The sequence below is a fragment of the Euleptes europaea genome, chromosome 10 (assembly GCF_029931775.1).
Source record: "Euleptes europaea isolate rEulEur1 chromosome 10, rEulEur1.hap1, whole genome shotgun sequence".
Taxonomy (NCBI): Eukaryota; Metazoa; Chordata; class Lepidosauria; order Squamata; family Sphaerodactylidae; genus Euleptes; species Euleptes europaea.
In genome coordinates this window covers 7,208,956-7,220,000 of record NC_079321.1, presented here as the reverse complement: position 1 = coordinate 7,220,000, position 11,045 = coordinate 7,208,956, and the positions used below count along the sequence as shown (strand labels likewise).

Below are 11,045 nucleotides of genomic sequence, written 5' to 3'. Positions count from 1 at the left end.
CTCCTCAAACGAATAGACAGCTTCTCAAGGGCTCTTTTGCATCAAGAATCACATTTAGACGAGAGAGAAAGATTTTTGGAATGCATTTCAGCATAGAGTCTTTCTGAATTATATAGGTTTTAGATGCTAACACCTATGACCAGGGGACCACGTTGATTCTGTGTCTTGTGTAGTAACCGAGCACATAGCAGATGCTGAGTAACTTTAATATATACCTTAATGCCAGCGTAATCACCTTATAATGATTATAGGTTTATAACGCTTATCCAACTCTGCTTGTGCACTTGGCTTCATGGGCAATTATTCCTATGTGAGCCGAAACCTGCAGAGGTGAGGGGGGGGGGGTAGAGCACACACACCTGGAGACGACACTCAGGTTTTTACATTTCCCTTTTTGTTTCATCTTGTCCGTGAAGGATCATTATTGGTTGATCACTCCCACTGAACGGAAGAGAGTGAAAACGGCAGGCCGTGTCCCCCCCCAAAAAAAGGCTATTTCCATTTCTTTCTTTACAAACAACAACAGGACAGGGAGGGCTCTGGTGTACAGCAAGCAGAGACGGGGTCTTCCAAAGGGTTAAGTGGGTTGAATCTTATTTATCTGAATAGAACTCCGGGGCTTGTTTTGCAGAACGCTCGGGCATAAATACCTCTGGTTCACTTTGACGCTACCTTTGGGGTGGGGGGGGGAGTGGCAGGTTTCTTTACTTTAAATACTTGAACCGCTAGACCTTTACTTTTTTTTCTCTTTTCTTTTTTTGCCCTGAGAAAGATGTATTTGTACCAGATTAGAAAAGCTAAACTGTTTCTTTACATTGAATAATCAGCCTGTCATGACAAATCTATCTCCTTCCGCATGAGCAGATGCCAGTTCGACTAGTTCCTTTTAGGCTCACACTGGGTTTTAAGCTGGATCTCGGTGCATGACTGGAAGCGTATTTGTTGGGCCGAATCTAAGGAGCCAGGGAGCGTTCAACCTCTTTTTTTTTTTTTTTGCCCCACAAAAGAGCAGCCAGAAAACCAGCAAGAGGCCTTGGATGTAACACAAGGTGATACTTACTTAGTCAGCCATTCCCCCCCCCCAGCACATAGGTCTTTTCTAAGTAAACTAAGAACTTATCGCTTTTGGGATGAAAAGAGGAATTAAATTATCACATGGGCCATCTTTCCCAGAACGGCATTATTCTCTCTGCCAGTCATGTTGTACCAAATCAAAAGTAAGATTTCTCGAAACTTACTATTTTTCTTACTTGGTTGGGCGTTAATATTTTTGTTTAGTTGTTGTAATGACATTACTCAAGGCACAGTGCAAACAGAGAGAGGCTGTTTCTAGGTTCTGGCTCAAATAGTTTAAGGCGTCTTGCTTTAAAAAACTGAAGTTTGTAAAGGGTTGCTTCATCCCGCTTAACTTTTTTTTTCCCATTCTGTAAAGCGCATTGGACTCAAAAGGGTGTGAAATGTCTGCTAATAAATTGCCATCATAGTAAAAAGTTCCCTATTCATTAATCATTTGAACATATTTTCTGATTATAGAATTAGGTCGGCCACACATGCATGTTTATCCCATAGTCAGCTGTGAATGCAGCAAAAGTGTCCATATTGCAGCTTGTCTGGCTGCCTCTTGCTTAGACTTGTTTTCTAGATACTAAAACCCAAACGATCGGCTCCTTTGTTTTCATCAAGGGTGCCCAGAATTTGGCAACTGAGATTTTGTTCACTCTACCTGTGTGTTTTTATGAGCTATTTGGAAGCTTAGTGTCGTGTGCGGAACAAAAAGTGCAGTCCCTAGAGCGATCAAAGATTTAATCTGACCAGATGGGACAAACTTGAGAAAGATTTTGACTTTCCACTCTGTTTTTGCAACAAGAGAGAGCCGATTTACCCACGCCGCCCCCTCTTCTTGGTTGGAAAAGGCAGAGAGATCAGGCCATCCCCAGAGAATCGAGCAGGTGTGGCCATTGGAAAGCACGGCTAGTTACATTATAATCTAACATAAGGAAAGTTTGCAGAGATCTCCTAAACAGTTTTAATGTTTCAGCCCGAATCCTATTTATGCAAACCAGAGCTGATCTCCAGCTTGCAGGTTTTAAAAAAAAAAAAAATTCACTTTGCCCAAGCTTTAAAGATCTTGTAATTTTTCCTCTTAATTTTTTCCTTCTTCTTTGTTCTGTAGCATGTGAATAGGTACTTTTTGGTAATCCTTGCCTCTGGACAAGCGCAGAATTCTTTCTCCTTCTAAATGGCTAATAACAGAGCCGTTCTTCCTGTCCAACGATGAAAAGGGTGGCAGTCAAGTTCTTTTTCTTAGCGGGATTATGTAATTGGGGCATGTCATGGACAATTTTGAGAGTTAGCGCTCTCTGTTCGACGCTTTCCATGTTCTGCAGAGTTATATTTTCATTTTAATGTTAATACACTACTGCTGATTATGGACTAGCTTTCAGTTCTGTACCCCGAAGGATGGGGAAAGAATGTCTGCTGTTAACATAAAATAAATGTAAATGAGAAGAGTGTGAGGGCGTATAAAACTTCTGCGAGACAAAAATTATGAAAAAGCAATTTGAAATCTCGCGGGGCAGGGGAGAACCTGTTTGCAAAGTGGCAAAATGTTGCTTTAGCTGGATTTGGAGGGGGGATTTTTTGTTTTGTTCTGCAAACTTCCAGTTTGATTTTGAAAGCAAAATGTGTTCGGCCTTTAAACATGCGGTGTTCTTGAATTGTTTCATGGATAGGTTAATGATCTCAGCCACCGCACTGACAATTCCTCACATTCTAATTCACCTTCACAAATCCCTGGCACCGTTTTTTGGGCCAAAGTTAATGTCAGTCACTGTTGTGTGCGGCCACTACAAAAGGGACCCCCTAACGCCAGCCATTTTTGTTTTCTTCTTAAGATCCAAAGGCTGCTGAAAGAACAATTGGGCGAAGTTGAGGATTGGAAAGGGCTTGATTTTCTTGTTCCTGTGAAATGAAACTTTCGTTCTTTTTTCTTCTTCTTCTTCTTCTCCCTGCTCCTTAAAAACAGAAGTCTGCTAGGGGGGCCGTAGCTGTGTCAAAGCCGTTGGGATGTCACTGCCGATCACTTTAATTACTAGGGCTAAGGAGGATAAAATTAAAAGTAGCACCATTGAAGCAGTGGAAGAAAGCTCGCCTAGATGTCGGTGAACTGTGAAATATAAAAATTGCATACAAATACTTTCCTTATAAGAGGGGAAAACAAGGAATTACATTATTTGTTCCTGAAGAGTTTCTCCTTAAAGAGTGAAGTTTTATTAGCTGGGCATTCGTGTGGCCGATGTTCAAACCAGTACAAGGTGAAGGAGGAAGGGAAACAAGTCATCTTTTGGGGGCATCTTTGAAATACGGCAAGGAGATATGTAATGCTTATTTATTAATCCCCCCCCCGATAAGGATGTCATACACAGGTGTCAGGGAGGGGTTACTTAAAGCATGGATTGCAGGCCTGCTGCCGGTTATGCTCGAAATTAAATTGCAAGCAGTCCCATATTGTAAAGAGCATTTCCTACTTAGTGTTTGATATACCTCATAACAACTGGCTTCGACTGGAGTAACCCTGCATTGCATTGTGCTGCTAGTGTATGTCACAGTTTATGTAGTTGTCCCTTTTTTCACGTTGCAAGATTTTTGTTTAGATAGAGTAACGGGGCTTTCCCTTTCAGGTTGTAAACAATAGAGAGGCTTATGCGTGCCTCGCTAAGTAGGTATTTCTAAAGAAGACTGGGGAGGGCGGCGTTGCCTTTGCAGCCCTAAGTTATGTCATGTTGCGCAATATTTTTTCCTGCTTACACCTAAACATTACCAGATAGAGCTGCCCTCTCTCCTTGGCTCTTTCTCTTAGCTTCCTAGTAACATCTGTCATAACAGATGTTGTCGCATTTCTATCACTGTGTTGGTATGCTGAATTAATTGGGTTTTTTTAAAAAAAAAACACTGTGTCGTGACATTATCCCAGAATGCATTTCTCTGACCCCCACTTCAGGTCACTGGATGGCTGTGGAGGTGTGGAAATGCATAACGCAATGGCGATAGGTCACTGTGTGTCTGTTGGACATTACACGGAAAAGGAGACAAGGAGCAAGTGTAATAGGCAGATCAGATCTTACGAGCGCGATCCAGTTCGCCAGATATTTGTTGCATTTCTGGTTCATCAACTTCTGCCAGGCCTCATTTTATACTCTTCTTGAACTCTTTTGCATGAACATATAAATGTGCATTTAGTAACAGCATATTGTATTCTACTTTGCTGGTAATGACTAATCATCGTGGATATAAGCCCCAGTTCCAGGGGAAAACCTTAACCTGCTGTTTAGTTTGGGCTTTTGTTTATCTTCCTCTTCACCATTGGGGGAGAAGCTGCATTCAGACATCAAGTAAACTGTGGTCTGACCAATCCTCCGTTAGTTGTGGTATCTGAATACAACTGGTCCAACTAACTGGGGTTTGCTGGTTTGTACTGAACAGGGGTTTCAAGCTAGGGTGTGTAGCTGGTTTTTAACCACAAATTATAGTTTGTTATGATTTCTGAATTGAGTGGAGCATTACTACCCCTTGCGACTGCTTACCACATAGACAGCCATATGGAAGAGAGAGATGTCCATCCTGCTGGAAGCCAGAAAGGAGTCAAGAAGATAAACCAAGGTTTATATACAAACTGAGTTTTGTTGCTTACATCTGGCAAACTAACCTGAATTTGTTGCACAAACCCTGGTTTAAACATACCACAGTTTGTTGTGAGGTCTCACTGCAGCTAAAGAAACAAACAATCTGATGTGTACTATATTTGTTTCTATATTTCATTGATTATCCAGGCTTGAATCTTACACCTTGTTTCTGCTTGTGGTCCTCTTCATCTGTTGCAGAGACTGTTCTTCCTTGCTCAGTTCATTCCTCTCACTGTAGGCCTGGGGTCCCCAACCTTGATGAGCCTGTGGGCACCTTTGGAATTCTGACATGGTGTGGTAGGTGCTGCCACAAAATGGCTGCCAAAGGAGGCGGGGCCAGCCACAAAATGGCCTGCCGCAGCATGCCTTCAGTCACACAGTGAAGATCCTTAATCTGTGGTGGCAGCTGCTGCCAAAGCAACGTTTTAAAAAATCTACACGGCCCATCCAGTCTCCAATGGCCCAACAGAACCAAAAGCCCCACCTGGCCCTGCCCACTTTCTAAAAACACTTGGCAGGCACTTTCCAGCTGCTTGAAAGTCTTACATGAGCAAAAGTGCCTACCACCAGAGGTATCTCTATGGATGAATAGGAGCACAAGCAGAAGCAAGGTATAGGATCTAATCCCTTATCAGTTTCTGTCATGAATGGGGTTTTTGGTCAGGTGACCAAAGAGATGCTAAGTTAAAATGAACATGGTACAGCCGTCTGCAGTGGAGAAGAATACATGCACTGCCATGGTTACAGGCTGCATTAAGATTTCCCTCTTGGGTAAGTGAATAGATCCAGTCATTTATATTTGCCCTCAGCTATCAATTATGCTCAAAACTAGGAGTATGAAACTTCTTAATCTACACGGACCTCATCAGCTATGTTTGCTATCATATTAAGACTGTTCTTTATAACATTATTGCATGGGGAATGTTCAGGATCATAACAGTAAAAAGGTTGCCTGAGCTGGCGATTTAGGAACATAAGGGATTTTCTTGCAATTAAAAGTCAGCCTATCTGTCAACCTAGAACATCACCTTTAAGTGTATATCACTTAGGGTTAAGTAGACCTTTTGCCATATGGAATCATACAGGTCAACATAAGCATTCAGGGTTAATATGTGGGAGGGGGGTTGTTTTTGATGTTCTTTGATTTAAGCTTTAAAATGTTGTTTCGAGGCGAGCTCCACATGGTAAACATACATTTCCAGACACCGACGATCGCTGTCAAAGAGGCCGATGTATTGGTTGCCTGGCATTAAATGGAACCAAATTCTTAGTGGCTCCCTATAAACACTTCGTGGTTTTAATCTACCGAGTACCTCAACAAATGTATTTTTGATGGGACTGTTACTCGGCATGCCTTTTGGGGGGGGGGGTGAGAAAGTAAACAAATCAAATATGCAGCCCTGCTGGAAAGCTCCGAGGCCCAGGCAAAATTGTCTTTTCTTAGTGTTAGGACATTAGTCGAAAAGTAAATCGAGGCAATCTGATAGGGAAGCAGAATCCTGTCAGTCAGGCTCAAGATATTGTGCTGTGTCCATATACTTTGTTTACCGTAGGATTTTATGAGTTGTAACCTGCCCATGCGAGCTGTTAATGAGGCTAAATCTCGCTGCTTGAGGATTGAATTACAGCGCACCTCTGGGCTAATGGTTATAAACAGAAAGTCCCACCAGGGGCTGCCGGTTCTGATGAATTCATTTGCATTTTTCCCATTGTACCCAGGACAATGATGAGTAAATAGCTACAAACAAACAATTTGCATGGAAATGGGTAAAATGTGCCTAATTAGTATTTTGGGCTTGTTTTTTATTAATGATTGCTTAAACGAAATAGGACTCTTTAGCCAGCAGTTCCAGGTGTGGATAATTGGGCGCCTTGCTGTTCTTTGTGAGAAAATTAACTTCCCAGCACTCTTTTGCAGACCAAAACAAAATGTGTTCTCGTGTAGTTAAGGTCACCTGCAAATGTTTTAGGATGTACCAGAACTGTCATTTTCATGTGCAACTCACCCATTCTCATACTCTCATGCTGCTTATTGTTAGCATCAAAAATAACAGCATGTATAGCTAAACAGACAAAATTAAAGCTTTTAACTTGTTATTATACTGTTTTTGATTGTAACGGCCCATGGCCTTATACAATAAACTTGATCTGATCTGACATAATTAAAGAGTATATATATTTTTGACATACACAATACTATCCAACTTTATGTCAATACATCAGTCATCAAAAAGTCTATATGCATATCAGCAACAGCTGAGAATCCAATAAATCAAGGTATTCAATCAGAGTCCAATATTGTTTATGATGAGAACCACTCATGAACAAGAAATTTATAAGCAGGAGACAGGATATCTGGATTGATATTCAGCCATTTCATCCAAGCAGATTTCCTCAGTCCTACGTGGCTGTTGCCACTACTAGCACTCAGTAAGCGCAAACGTGCTTCTGCATTGCGTAGAATTCAAAAATGCAGTTATGTAAAAATATGTATACTCTTTCATAGTATCATAGAATCATATTGGAAGGGACCACCAAGGTCATCTAGTCCAACCCCTGCACAATACAGGAAATTCACAACTACCTCCCCCCCACACCCCTAGGGACCCCTACTCCATGCCCAGAAGATGGCCAAGAGGCTCTCCCTCTCATCATTTGCTTAAGGTCATAGAATCAGTATTGCTGACAGATGGCCATCTAATCTCTTCTTAAAAACCTCCAGGGAAGGAGAGCTCACCACCTCCCGAGGAACCCTGTTCCACTGAGGAACCGCTGTAACTGTTAGAAAATTCTTCCTAATGTCTAGATGGAAACTCTTTTGATTTAATTTCAACCCGTTGGTTCTGGTCTGACCCTCTCGGGCAACTGAAAACCACTCGGCACCCTGCTCCATATGACAGCCCTTCAAGTACTTGAAGATGGTTATCATATCCCCTCTCAGCCTTCTCCTCTCCAGGCTAAACATCCCCAGCTCCTTCAACCTTTCCCCATAGGACTTGGTCTCCAGACCCCTTTGTTGCCCTCCTCTGTTTAGCTACACATGCTGTTATTTTTGATACTTTATTATATTCAGCATAGTTTTTTGTTTTGTATTGTTATTGTAAGCAACAGGACTTCTCCATTTGCTCCCCACCACATTTCACATGGGCTGCCCACAGCTTCTTTAAATTGGAGCGTGGACTCAAAACGTCTCTCTTTTTTTGTTGCCTTGGTGGCACCGCACCAAAATAGCAGCGCTGTGGCCCTCCGACACATACCATATGTCCGCCTGTTCATGGGGCAATTGTGAAATCCCCAGTTGTTTGAAGGAAACAAGGAGTATAGCAACAGCTAAGAGGCACCATAGAAACATTCGGCCCTCTGAAATCACAACAGAGAAGCGTGTTCATGGGCACACCGCACAAAATGTTCAGAACGTTTGGGACAATAATTCTTCCTCTGGCGGCCTCCCTTTCTAAACAGCTTGGTAGGGTTGCCAACTCCAGGCTGAGGAATTCCTGGAGGTTTGGAGGTGGAGCCTGAGGAAGGCCCTCAGCGGCATACAATACTATACAGTCCACCCTCCAAGGCAGCCATGTTCTCCAAGGGAACTGATCTCCGTAGTCTTGCCAGCAAACGTGTATTAGTCTTGCTGATTTAAGCTGGATTCAAGATTGGATAACCTTATCTAGATTTTGTCATGAAGTGGAATTAAATTACACACCTTGTATGTCAGCAGCGTAGCCATCCTACTCCGCTGCATCGAAAAAAATGACTAGTCTATTGGCACCTAGTGTTCATGGAGGAGAGGGCTATCCATGGCTACTTGTCAAAATGGCTACTAGTCATGATGCATCCCTATTCTCTCCAGTACCAGAGGAGCATGCCTGTTATATTAGGTGCTGTGAAACACAGGCAGGATGGTGCTGCTGCTGTCTTGTTTGTGGGCTTCCTAGAGGCCCCTGGTTGGCCAATGTGTGAACAGACTGCTGGACTTGATGGGCCTTGGTCTGATCCTGCATTGCCTTGCTTATGTTGTTACGTTCTTATGACTGACAAAGTTTATTCCAGCATAAGCTGACTCAATGAAGTTTATACTGAAATAAACGTTATTACTCTTTAAGGCACCACTGGATTTTTGTTTTATTATATGGCTTCTATGTGTTTGGGGTATGTCAGAAAACTCCTTTTCTTTCTGGCAAATCTGACTGTTATCATCTTTGAATACACCCATCTACCAGCGCTAACTTGCTATGGCATACAGATAAACACTTGGTAAGCTGGTTGTTCCAGTGGGTACGAAACCATTTTCCTATATCTTGTACCACATTTTTTAGCATATATTGGCACCGAAAGTGTGATAAAATGCTCTTGGTTTTTCTGATAGCAAAACTGCAAAACCAAGCTGTTCCAGGGTAAAAAAAAGTTTAGAAACAGTGATAGTTTGGTAATTGATATGAGTTTCCTGTATCATTCAGCCAAGTGTTCGAGAGAATTTTTACCACATGTTAGATCAGCTGCCTGATAGAATGTAATTATTGTATTAAACAGCTCCACAGCTCTTGGAGAAATGGAACCTCTTGTGAGACACTAACATTTGCACACCATGGCCGCATCTATTGTTCATTTGTTAGATTTTTATCCTGTCTTTCCTCCATGGACGATAGACGTCTACGTGGAGTTGTCCAGTGGTTTCTCACCCAGGAGTAATAGCCAAGGTCCTGATAGTTTTACTTCGGGGATGGGATCTTCAGAACATTCTCTTTATTACAGGAAGATAGTTTGTGTACTAACATTGCAATCCTAAGCACACTTTCCTGGGATTAAGCCCCACGGAACAGTTCTGAGAAGACCTGCTTCAGGTTGCTCTGTTATTCTGTTAAGTAGTTATTCCAAAACAACCATTTTGAAATGTAAAAATGCTTTTTGTTCTTCTGAAAATAAAATATTTTAGAATTGATAGCTTTCGTTTGGGTCATTCATGCACGGGAGGTTTTGCCTTGGATTTGCCGCTCTCTAGAGGCACATTTTCCCCATCCGAATTCTCAAAACTTTGCATTGGGGCTTATAGTCGTGTTTGGAGAATTTGGATGGGGGAAATGTGCTCTAGAGCAGTGGTTCCCAAAGTGGGCAGTACCCCACCCCCCGGGGGGGGCAGTGGGATTACCTAGGGGTGCCGTAAGAGGCAAGGGGGCAGCTGGGGGGGGGTGCTAGAGGTGAGGCCCTTCAACTGTGTTTTTGGATAGGATAGGGGGCTCTGGGGTTGAGTTTGTTGAACCAAGGGGGCGGTGGCCCAAAATATTTGGGAACCACTGCTTTAGAGAGCAGCAAATCCAAGGCAAAACCTCCCATGCATAAGTGTCCTCACCTAAATACGCTAGATAAATAAGTATACCGTAATTAGATTTTTTAAAATTCAGTTTAGTGTATTTCCATTTTGCATCAGAATGGCCTTTCAATGAAGCTGCTGGTGTCATTGGAACTCCTGTCCGGCACTCTGGAATTCGTATAACAGAACAATCCTGAAGTGGGAGGTACTTGCTGGGTGCCTGGAGACAGCGCAGCCACCCCGCCTCCAGAGCGGCTTGCAGAGGCGCGGCTGCATTAAAAAACCAGATTTTCTCCAAGCCCAGTGAAGCTGCTCCATAGAGCTTCACTGGGCTATGCCTTCCTTTTTGCAGGCACAAGTTCACACCGGCAAAAGGGGGCATTCCCAGGGCAGCAGGGCTCAGGGAGCTGACTAAAGTCAGCCCCACCCCCGAGAACACCCCTTTGGCACTGGTGCGAGCCCCTGTGCCGGAGAAACGCTGCTGGCGAGGCTCCGCCGGCGCCCCTCCTCACGCTCCTGCACAGCTCTTCAGCGCCAGCATTAGTGCCCATTTTCACGCCACAAGAGGCACTCACGCTGGCACAAGGGTCACGCCGGCTCCTAAGCTGATTCGGGGGGCCCCCTTGAGGATTGCACTGTTTCTTCCTATTTGGAACTTGGCTGTCTCCATCTTCTTTCGCCCCCTGCGTTAGAAGAAGAAGAAGAGTTGGTTTTTATATGTTGACTTTCTCTACCACTTAAGGAAGACTCAAACCGGCTTACAATCACCTTCCCTTCCCCTCCCCACAACAGTGAGGTAGGTGGGGCTGAGAGAGTGTGACTGACCCAAGGTCACCCAGCTGGCTTCATGTGTAGGAGTGGGGAAACAAAACCAGTTCATCAGATTAGCCTCCGCCGCTCATGTGGAGGAGTGGGGAATCGAACTCGGTTCTCCAGATCAGACTCCACCGCTCCAAACCACCGCTCTTAACCACTGCACCACGCTGGCTCTCTCTATGCCTCTCTATTAGTACTTTAAAGGTTGGTCTTACACATACTGTGTCCTATTGTGGCCC

The 11,045-nt window shown here is 43.5% G+C and overlaps 1 protein-coding gene across 6 annotated transcripts in view; it reads left to right on the top strand.

Annotated features, from left to right (window-relative positions):
- The window catches only part of EHBP1 (EH domain binding protein 1), a 313,110-nt gene that overhangs the window by 209,336 nt on the left and 92,729 nt on the right, over positions 1-11,045 (top strand). The gene's annotated exons all lie outside the window — the stretch shown is intronic.